The sequence below is a fragment of the Echinops telfairi genome, unplaced genomic scaffold (assembly GCF_000313985.2).
Source record: "Echinops telfairi isolate 266 unplaced genomic scaffold, ASM31398v2 ScPeMD7_7469;HRSCAF=8507_1, whole genome shotgun sequence".
Lineage (NCBI taxonomy): Eukaryota > Metazoa > Chordata > Mammalia > Afrosoricida > Tenrecidae > Echinops > Echinops telfairi.
This window is the reverse complement of record NW_022111373.1, coordinates 119972619-119981143: the sequence shown is the minus strand read 5'-3', so window position 1 is coordinate 119981143 and position 8525 is coordinate 119972619. Positions and strand designations below refer to the sequence as shown.

The 8525-nt window shown below is 42.9% G+C and overlaps 1 protein-coding gene and 1 non-coding gene across 2 annotated transcripts in view; both read right to left on the bottom strand.

The window, feature by feature from the left end:
• DROSHA (drosha ribonuclease III) overlaps window positions 1-8525 on the bottom strand; it is a 151651-nt gene that overhangs the window by 80305 nt on the left and 62821 nt on the right. The gene's annotated exons all lie outside the window — the stretch shown is intronic.
• On the bottom strand, window positions 6834-6963 carry LOC115873910. The gene has a single exon (XR_004048682.1). It is a non-coding gene; the product is annotated as a small Cajal body-specific RNA 24 (non-coding RNA).

Below are 8525 nucleotides of genomic sequence, written 5' to 3'. Positions count from 1 at the left end.
GACCCCCTTGTCCCATATCCTCGGGGCTGTAATTCTGACGTTTGGGGTTGGAAGGGGAAGTAATGGAGAGGGCAGTTTGATCAGCCTGCTGCCATCGGCTGAGGATGACCTCGGAAACTCACCCAGCTCCCGCTCAGTATCCGTAGCCAAGAGAGGACAAGAGCTCTGCTCTGCTCTCCTGCCTGCTCATGGGGTATCCCAGCCTGTTTCTGGTCTCCGGCCTGCTGCGGTCTGTTCTGGATCTCCAGCTAGCAGCCACATGTTCTCATCTTTCCAATCTTCAGTTCCGTACTGTCTGCCATCTTGCGTCCATCAGCGTTGAGTGCACCAGACCACGCTTTCGTATTTTGATAGAAAATTGACCCTGCTTGTTCCCGAAACCAGGTGGAGAGACTGCCTGGAGGCGCCCCGGGCTGCTGGAAAGCCCCTCTGCTCCCGGTTACTCATTGTCCCGCTTTCACATGCACACGAGGTGAACGAAAATACAATGGCTTGGGTCAAATGGCGCATAGTCCTTAAAGTGACATTTTTGCTGGTTAACACTTCAAAAAGGTCTTCTGCAGCAGAGTTTCCGAATGCAATGCATCATTTGACTTAAATGCTAAGGGCACTGGTCATGGAACCAAATCAAATAAAATCCTTAACAACTTCAATCGTTACTCTGTTTAACATGCTGTTGCTAATTGGCCCAGTTGTGAAGATTTGGTTTTAACCATATTTAAGGCTGTACTCTGATCTCCATCAGCAAGTGTTTGGAGTCCTCCTCTTTGCTTTCAACACACAAGGTTGTGTCATCTGCGTATGGCAGGTTGATACTGGGTCTTCATCCAATCCTGATGGCGTGTCCTTATTCATAAGGTCCAGCTTCTTAGAGTATTAGCTCAACATACAGAATGAATAAGTACGGTGAAAGGATAAAATCCTGATGCACACCTTTCTTAATTTTAAATCATGCAGTATACCCCTGTTCTGGTCAAATAAATAAACCATGCAGTATTCCCTTTGGCTTATATATAATTTTTGCATGAGTACAATTAAGCGTTCTGGAATTCTCATTCCTCAGTGTTATTCATAACTTATAATAATCCAAACACCTCTCCGCTTCGTCTTTCTGCTGACAAGACACATGGAGCTATGCTGATGGAGCCAGAGCCCTGGAGCTGGAGGAGCCACCTGGAGACCCACGCCAGTGCTGAGATGAGTTGCTTCCACTGCCCCTGAAGCCACAAGACACACACCCCCTCCTGTGATCTTTCTGCATTCGGTGTCATTGGAGTCTGAAGAGAAAATGTATACACTGGTATCGGACATATGGGCTAATATCAGACTTATGGACTTGAACTGGACTAGACTGTTTTCTTAACACACAATTACTCTTTTATATAAAGCTCTTTCTTATCCACACACACACAAAATAAACAAATAATCCCAACAGTCAAGTGCCTTTGCACAGGAAATAAATTGCAGGTAAACCTCCTTCTGGTATTCTCTACTTTTAGCTAATCTCCATCTGATAGCAGCAGTGACATCCTTCACCATGTCCTCTCCAGAACCCAGCCTGGAGTGCCGGCAGCTCTCTGCTGCTGCAACCGCTTTTTAGATTATCTTCAGCAATATTTTACTTGCATGCAAAATTCATGATAGCGTTCAATGATTTCTGCATTGTGTTGGATCACTTTTTAGTCTTTTCCAATTGGTAGGCCAGATAACTGTCTTCCAAGTACTTCCAACATCGCATTAGTTTGTTGAAATATCTCAGTTGGTGTTCCGTTAGTTCCTGGAGCCCTGTTTTCATCAATGTCTTCCAAGAAGCTTAGATTTCTTCCTTCAATACCACCGGTTCTTGGTTATATGCTAATTCTTAAAATGGCTGAATGTCAACTAATCCTGTTGGTAAAGACTCCATGTATTCCTCCCATCTTCTTTTGAAGCTTGACATCATTCAATTATTTTGCCACTAGAATCCTTTAAATTTTCAACTCATGACTGAAATATTTTCTTCAGTTCTGTCAGCACTATAAATGTCAACACTTTCCCTTCCTTATGGTTCTCCAAGTTCCGGTCTCTGTACATTTAATAAGAATACTTTGCTTTGTCTTCTTGATTCACCCTTTGAAATTTATTCAACTCTCTGACTTCATCATTTCTTCCATTTGCTATAGCTACTCTACATGCAAGAGCAAGTTTCAGAATTGCTTCTAATATCCATTTGGGGTTTTTCTTTTTCTCCATCTTTCAAATAACACTTTGCTTTCTTCGTGTATGATGTCCTTGATATCATCCCATGTCTCATCTGGTCTTTGGTCATTCATGTCCAGTGTAACAAATCCATTCTCTCAATGGTTTACTAAGTTCGGATAGTATATACTGAAGGGGGTCATTTGTCTTTCTGGACTTGTTTTAATTTTCTTCAGCTCTGGTTGAACATGAGTATGAAGATTAGTTGCACAGTTGGCCGATGGCTTTGTTCTGACTAATGACACTGAGCCACGCTATCATCTGTCCATGCAAACAGTCGGAGGGGTTCCTGTGAAGTCCACGTGAATAGCCAAACCCACTGACAGTGAGACTATTCTGACTCAGAGCAGCCCCAGAGGGCAGAACACAACTGGGGTTTTTGGGGGGCGGGAGGGGGTTGAAGCTGTAAATACTTACAGAAGCAGAAAGCCTCAATGCTCTCCTGCAGCCCACTACACCACCAGGACCCCAACAAGACTCTACCAGGCCTCCACTATTGTTATCTGAAAAATGCACTTCTAATAAACAGGCCATTGATCATGCCAAGAAAGGACTGACAGTGTATTTTAATAAGGTCAGATGTGTTCATTTATTCACATAAAGAAAAAGAAGTGAATGGCTCATTCCTTTACAAGTTACAAAAATGCAACAAAAAAAAAAGTTACAAAAATGCAAAGGATCATTTCTATCCCCAAAGCCTGCATTTGCAAAAAGATGGTAAAAGTCATATAGAGTGTTTGTTTTTTTTTAATCACACTCACTGCCATCGAGTCAATTCCGCCTCAGTGACCCTACTGAACAGGGCAGAAGTGCTCTCGCGGGTTTCTGCGGCTGTAAATCTTTATGAGAACAGAAAGCTTCGCCCTTCTTTCACAAAGCGGCGATCTGAATCTCGGATCTTAATGTTTGCAGCTCAATGTGTGACCCACTCTGCCCCCAGAGCTCCTTTGAGAGTCCAGCCAGCACACAGTCACATGCTTCAGCCGTCTCTTCGATTAAGCTCAACTCTCAAGGAAATCTCACTAGCTGACTGGGGTAGCTGGCTCATCTGCTTTACAGCCTACAGCTATAGAATTAATCAAGCCAGATGTCGATAAGCTTCCTTCTGACCCCTAGCAATCCCCAGCAAGTGGGGTCTGTATGATGCTCTGTTGGCCTGGGACACAGGGACTGCACTACTAAAACCCGAAAATCCCCAAAGTGAGTTGAGTACTCTACTTACAATTGCTGCCCCACCCAGCCATCTGATTTATTCAACTAGGTGACAAAGAAGATGTGTGAGATTTACTCATATGAATTAAAACACAACCCAAGCCCAAGCTCTTTTGGTTTGTTTGGTTTGCAATGAACGTTTTGTCACTCAAGACTCCAAGTCCATTTCAGGTTTACTTTTCACAACACAAGCTAAAGTTTTTAAAGCACATTCAGCAACCATCAGAACCACTAGTATACAGAAGTTGGGCTCTGCTCACAAAATTAATCACTGGAAACGTTTCTGGTTACCAGTAATCTAATATAACATTACTTCAGTGCCTTTCAACTGCAGCAAAATGTTATTTAGCTCTAAGAGTTGTTTGTTATTTTACACATCAATGCAGCAGGATTCAATTTTAAAAGAAGAATTACATCTAGAAGAATGTGATTAAATGCTTCATGTGTCCCTGATTTTAGACATCTTGCTGTGGTGTCATTAAAGGTAGAAGTGATTTCAAAGATCTGGCTTTGGGGTGACACGTTGGCTGCTAACCCTAAGGTCCGCAGGTGGAAACCACCAACCGCTCCTTGGAAGAAAGACGGGGCTGTCTACTCCTATAAAGAGGTACAGTCTCGGAAACCCCCTGGTGCAGCTCTACCCTGCCCTGTAGGGTCACTACGAGTCTGAAACGACGTGCTGGCAGTTGGTTTTTTCGGACAGATAGGCCCTAAATCAACTCCCACTAGTGGCGACCACATGAACCACAGAAGGAAACATTGTCCACTCCTGCATCACCTCATGATCACTGACACAGCCGGTGTGCTGACCCACCTCAACCACCGAGGTCTCCCTTGTCCTGGCTGACCCTCCCCTGCACCAAACATGATGTCCACTCCTAGTAAATAGTCCCTCCGAATGACATGCCCACAGCAAGCAAGGAGGACAAAGTCCTGTTGTGATCCATAAGGTTCTTCGTGGCTAGTAACCTTACGGAGCACAGCAGAACTTTGTAGATCTGCAAAGCAGATCCCTGGGCCTTCCTTTCGTCTGTCTCAGTCTGAAACTGTACTGAAATCTGGCCACCTTGGGTGACCCTGCTGGTATTTAAAACACAGATGCCATAGCTTCCAGCATTTCAGCCACGAGCAAGCCATCGTGGTCTGACAAAGGGACAGATGACTGGCAGTAAATTGCTAAACTATCTCTAAATTTATAATATCCACCACTTGTCCGTAGGTTTGTCACACTGCGGCAGCTTGTGTGTTGCTGAGAGTCACGTCGCGGGTATTTCAAATGCCAGCAGCAGCATCGCCCACGGAGAACAGGGTCCCGCAAAGCTTCCAGAAGAACAGACGGCGAGCAAGGCACTGACTGTCCACTGCTGAGGAATCAGCCACGGAAAACCGTACGGCAAAATCAAAGCACGGTCAGATACGAGGGGAGGGGGGATTAAGTCAATTCTAGTCTTTGGCCCTGCTCTATCACATTTCTCAGATGATTCTTCTTTTAGAAACATTCTTGCTAATGAAAAAGGTATTCCTGGCCAAAGCAAGTGCTTAGGGAAGGAGATTAATTCGTCTAAGTTCTATAACAATAAAGTATTTTGTGCCACTGTAATGGTTTGAAAATTTTAATGAATTGCTTAATATTCTTGCCACTGTGCAATCTTTCAAAGCAAGTGCTACACAGAATGAAATGTATTATCATGTCTACCGTGCACAGTGTAATTCGTACCCACTCTGTAAGTAACATTCAAGGATTAACTGCGTGTGTGCTACAGCCTGGCATCCCTGTATAAACCTCTCAGTCTGACTGGTTTCCTCAAAACTGGCCTCCTACCATCTTAATCAAGACCATCCCAGATGACCTCACTGTGCAACGCTCTCACCTCCCTGAAGCGTCCCTGGCAAGCCTGGCCCAGGGATCTCTCCTGTGTCCACAACTACAGGCCTTACTGGTGGGCTTACTGAGTCCACGATTCATCAGAGTCCCTTCACATGTACAGCCTAGCAAGTGGGCAAACATCATGTATGTAAGCTTCACCAGCACCTGGCTCACACAGTAGTCAATCAAAGAACATTAGTTGAATGGAGATGCTGGTAATGGACAAAGGTCACTACTCACAAGAAAGCAGTAAGTAAATCTGAAGCACCTGGAGATTTTTTTTTTTTTTTTTGTCACCTACAGATTCAGGAGCCCCGACTGCTACCAACACAGAGTGCGGGTCTCGGTAACCCTCTCACTGCCATAGTCATTCCACCTTAGGGTGCCCCTAACACACACAGTAGAACTGCCTCTGCAGGTTCAGTCATTTTCTTCGGGAATAGCTTATGGTTTATAACTGTTGACCTTGCCGTTGGTAGTCCAACATGTAGCCACTATGTCACCAAGACTCCCTATGGGGCTTCCTTGGTTTTTGAAAAAGCCCCCCTGCCCCCAATTGATTCTAGGATTTCAAGAAAATTCAATTATGCCATGGAAGGTATCCTCAGGGTTTCACTATAAACCACACTCACTGCCACCAAGTGGATGCTGAGCCCTAGTAGTGGTCAGGTGTTGGGATACTAACCCCCAGGTCTGCAGTTCAAAACCACCAGCCAGAGGTTTTCTACTCCCTTAAGATTTACAGTCTTGGAAACCTTCCAGGGCAGTTCTATCCTATCCTATAGGGTTGCTATGGGTCAGAATACCCACTTTAAAAGCACAGGAATCTCCCCGTGGACCAAGTAAGACACACGTCTCCCCCCATCACCAGCCACCCCTCCCTCCTCCAACTCAGCTCCACAACAGGCAAGAGATATGCAAATACATACAGCTGTTAAAAACAAAAAAGTCCACAGTCATCTCTGCATATGAGTTTACTTACATATGTATATTTAAATTACTTTAAGGGTTATGTGACTTAAGAGTGCAAATGTAAAATCTGTGTGATTTTCTAGTTTTTGAGCAATCGTACGAGCTGGAATGTTTATTTGCAAATAGCAACCTTCTGCTTGTGCAGATGTTGCTGTCAGGCTACAAAGAGCTGATCTGGAGCTTTTATTTTTATGAATCAAGGCTATTAAACAATCTGGCAGCTTCTAAAAAATAACAGCTTTGTTTAAGTAGTTTATTCTGTTTCTTTACGTGAGGGTTTTAATTTTCCATTTCTGCAAAATTGTGTCAGGGTCACATGCCAGGTAAAGTGGGAGGCTTCAAACAGTTTGTGGGAAAAATGGAATTAAAAGGCAATGGAATTTTTCCAGGAACTTTTTGAAGCCCCTTCATATAGCTACCTTCAGAAACAATAACCTACTCTTACAGGAGAAAGAAACAATGTCTTTACTTGGTGTATATGTAGTTTTGTTTTGTTTTTTACAAGAGATTAGGTGTCTTTCAATTCCTTTTTTTTTTTTTTTGTAAGTGTCAGTAGTGGAACGATCCACCCTTTTTACTTGCAAAGGGTGAACAGAACGCTACTATAGTTCTCTGGGACATTTATAAAGAGTTATCTTCACCTTGAGAAGAAACTGAAGAAGAATAAATGTCCACTCAATTTCTTCTTTTAAAAAGCATATTATAATTTCAAAAAGTAACATAAGGAGCTAATTTTGCAGGTAAAAATTCAAGAAGCCAATAAAATAAATGGGAAATATCTATAAGCAATTACACAGGCCATCATCAAAAAACGTTTTTTCTTGCTGTTTTGGTTTTGAGGTCTGTTCCTGGGGGTGATGTGGCAATAATTCAAAAATATGCATTGGATAGTCTTGCATCAGCTCTAGTGTCTTAAGACAAGGTGTCCCACTATAGTTTCAGCTATTCAGTTATACTGATTTATTAATTATCACTCTAGTTTTAAATATGAGACGTCAGACCTACAAATTACAGGATAAGACCAAGAAGGTAAGAAATACTTGAAAAAGAAGTAGGTGGTAGGGACTTCAGAGGGAAGCTCTCTATGGACCCATAATGGCTAGTTGGTTACACATTGAGCTGCGAATAATAAGGTCAGTGGTTCGAACCCACCCATCACTCTGCAGCCTTTAAAAGACTTCAAGGTTTGGAAACACTATGGGGAGGGTAGTTTTGAACCGCTGACCAGGCAGTTAGCAGCCCAAGCCGCAACCACTATACTACCAGGGCTTCTCAGGGTAGCCAACCCTACATGAAAACGTCCTGATTTGTTATGGGAGAGCAGAGTAAAGAGCAGTAGGTGACATAGGTTCTTTATCTCCCAAGCTAGAGCTGATAGGGGAAAGCTGGTACCAGTTTTTGGAGTCAGCAGGTCAAATATACCCAGAAGAGGCCTAGCATGTGAGGCACCAAAATGTGTGCTGGCCACGTTACCACTTACAGCAATTACTTATACTTCATAACAATGATGGCCAAGGATCAAAAAAGGGAAAGAGTCATGAAATAGAACAAATAATCACAGGATATTAGTAGTCAATTATCTGTGTGACATATGAATAACCAGTAAACATACAGAATATCAAATTTTCCTAGAAATCAAAATAAGTACAAATGAACTACAGAATAAACCTCCCTATCAAGCGGTTAATGTCTCCTTAAGCTAACACATCCAATATTAAGACACTCGTACTCTCCTATCCTTCTAGTCAGAGAACAGACTTCACCACCCTTCCAGGAGGCAATGTGTAGCACCTATTAAAAGACCTAAAAATGTACATTCTTCAGTTTATTAATTTCACACATAGGGCTTCTTCCTAAGAAATGAAATGGTCACATATACAAATGGTGCACACATACGTATAAATGTATGCACACACACACACACATACACACACACACACACCCCACACACACCCCACACACACACCCTGTCCCACACCCACACATTCACTCTAGTGGTATTTATTATAGCAAAAACCCAAAAACAATCTAGGCATTCAAAACTAGGAATCACTTAATGACTTCTTTTGCTTTTTAAAAAATTACTCTTCAAAAGAGACTTGAGACAAATGAAAACATGATGATTTTGCTACACTGTTGTTACATGAACAACCTGTGCAATGTCAACCACAAATTCGCTGGTGGGCTGGGGCAGAGAGACTTGTTTGGAAGGGTACCAGCAGGCAGGGCTGTTGAC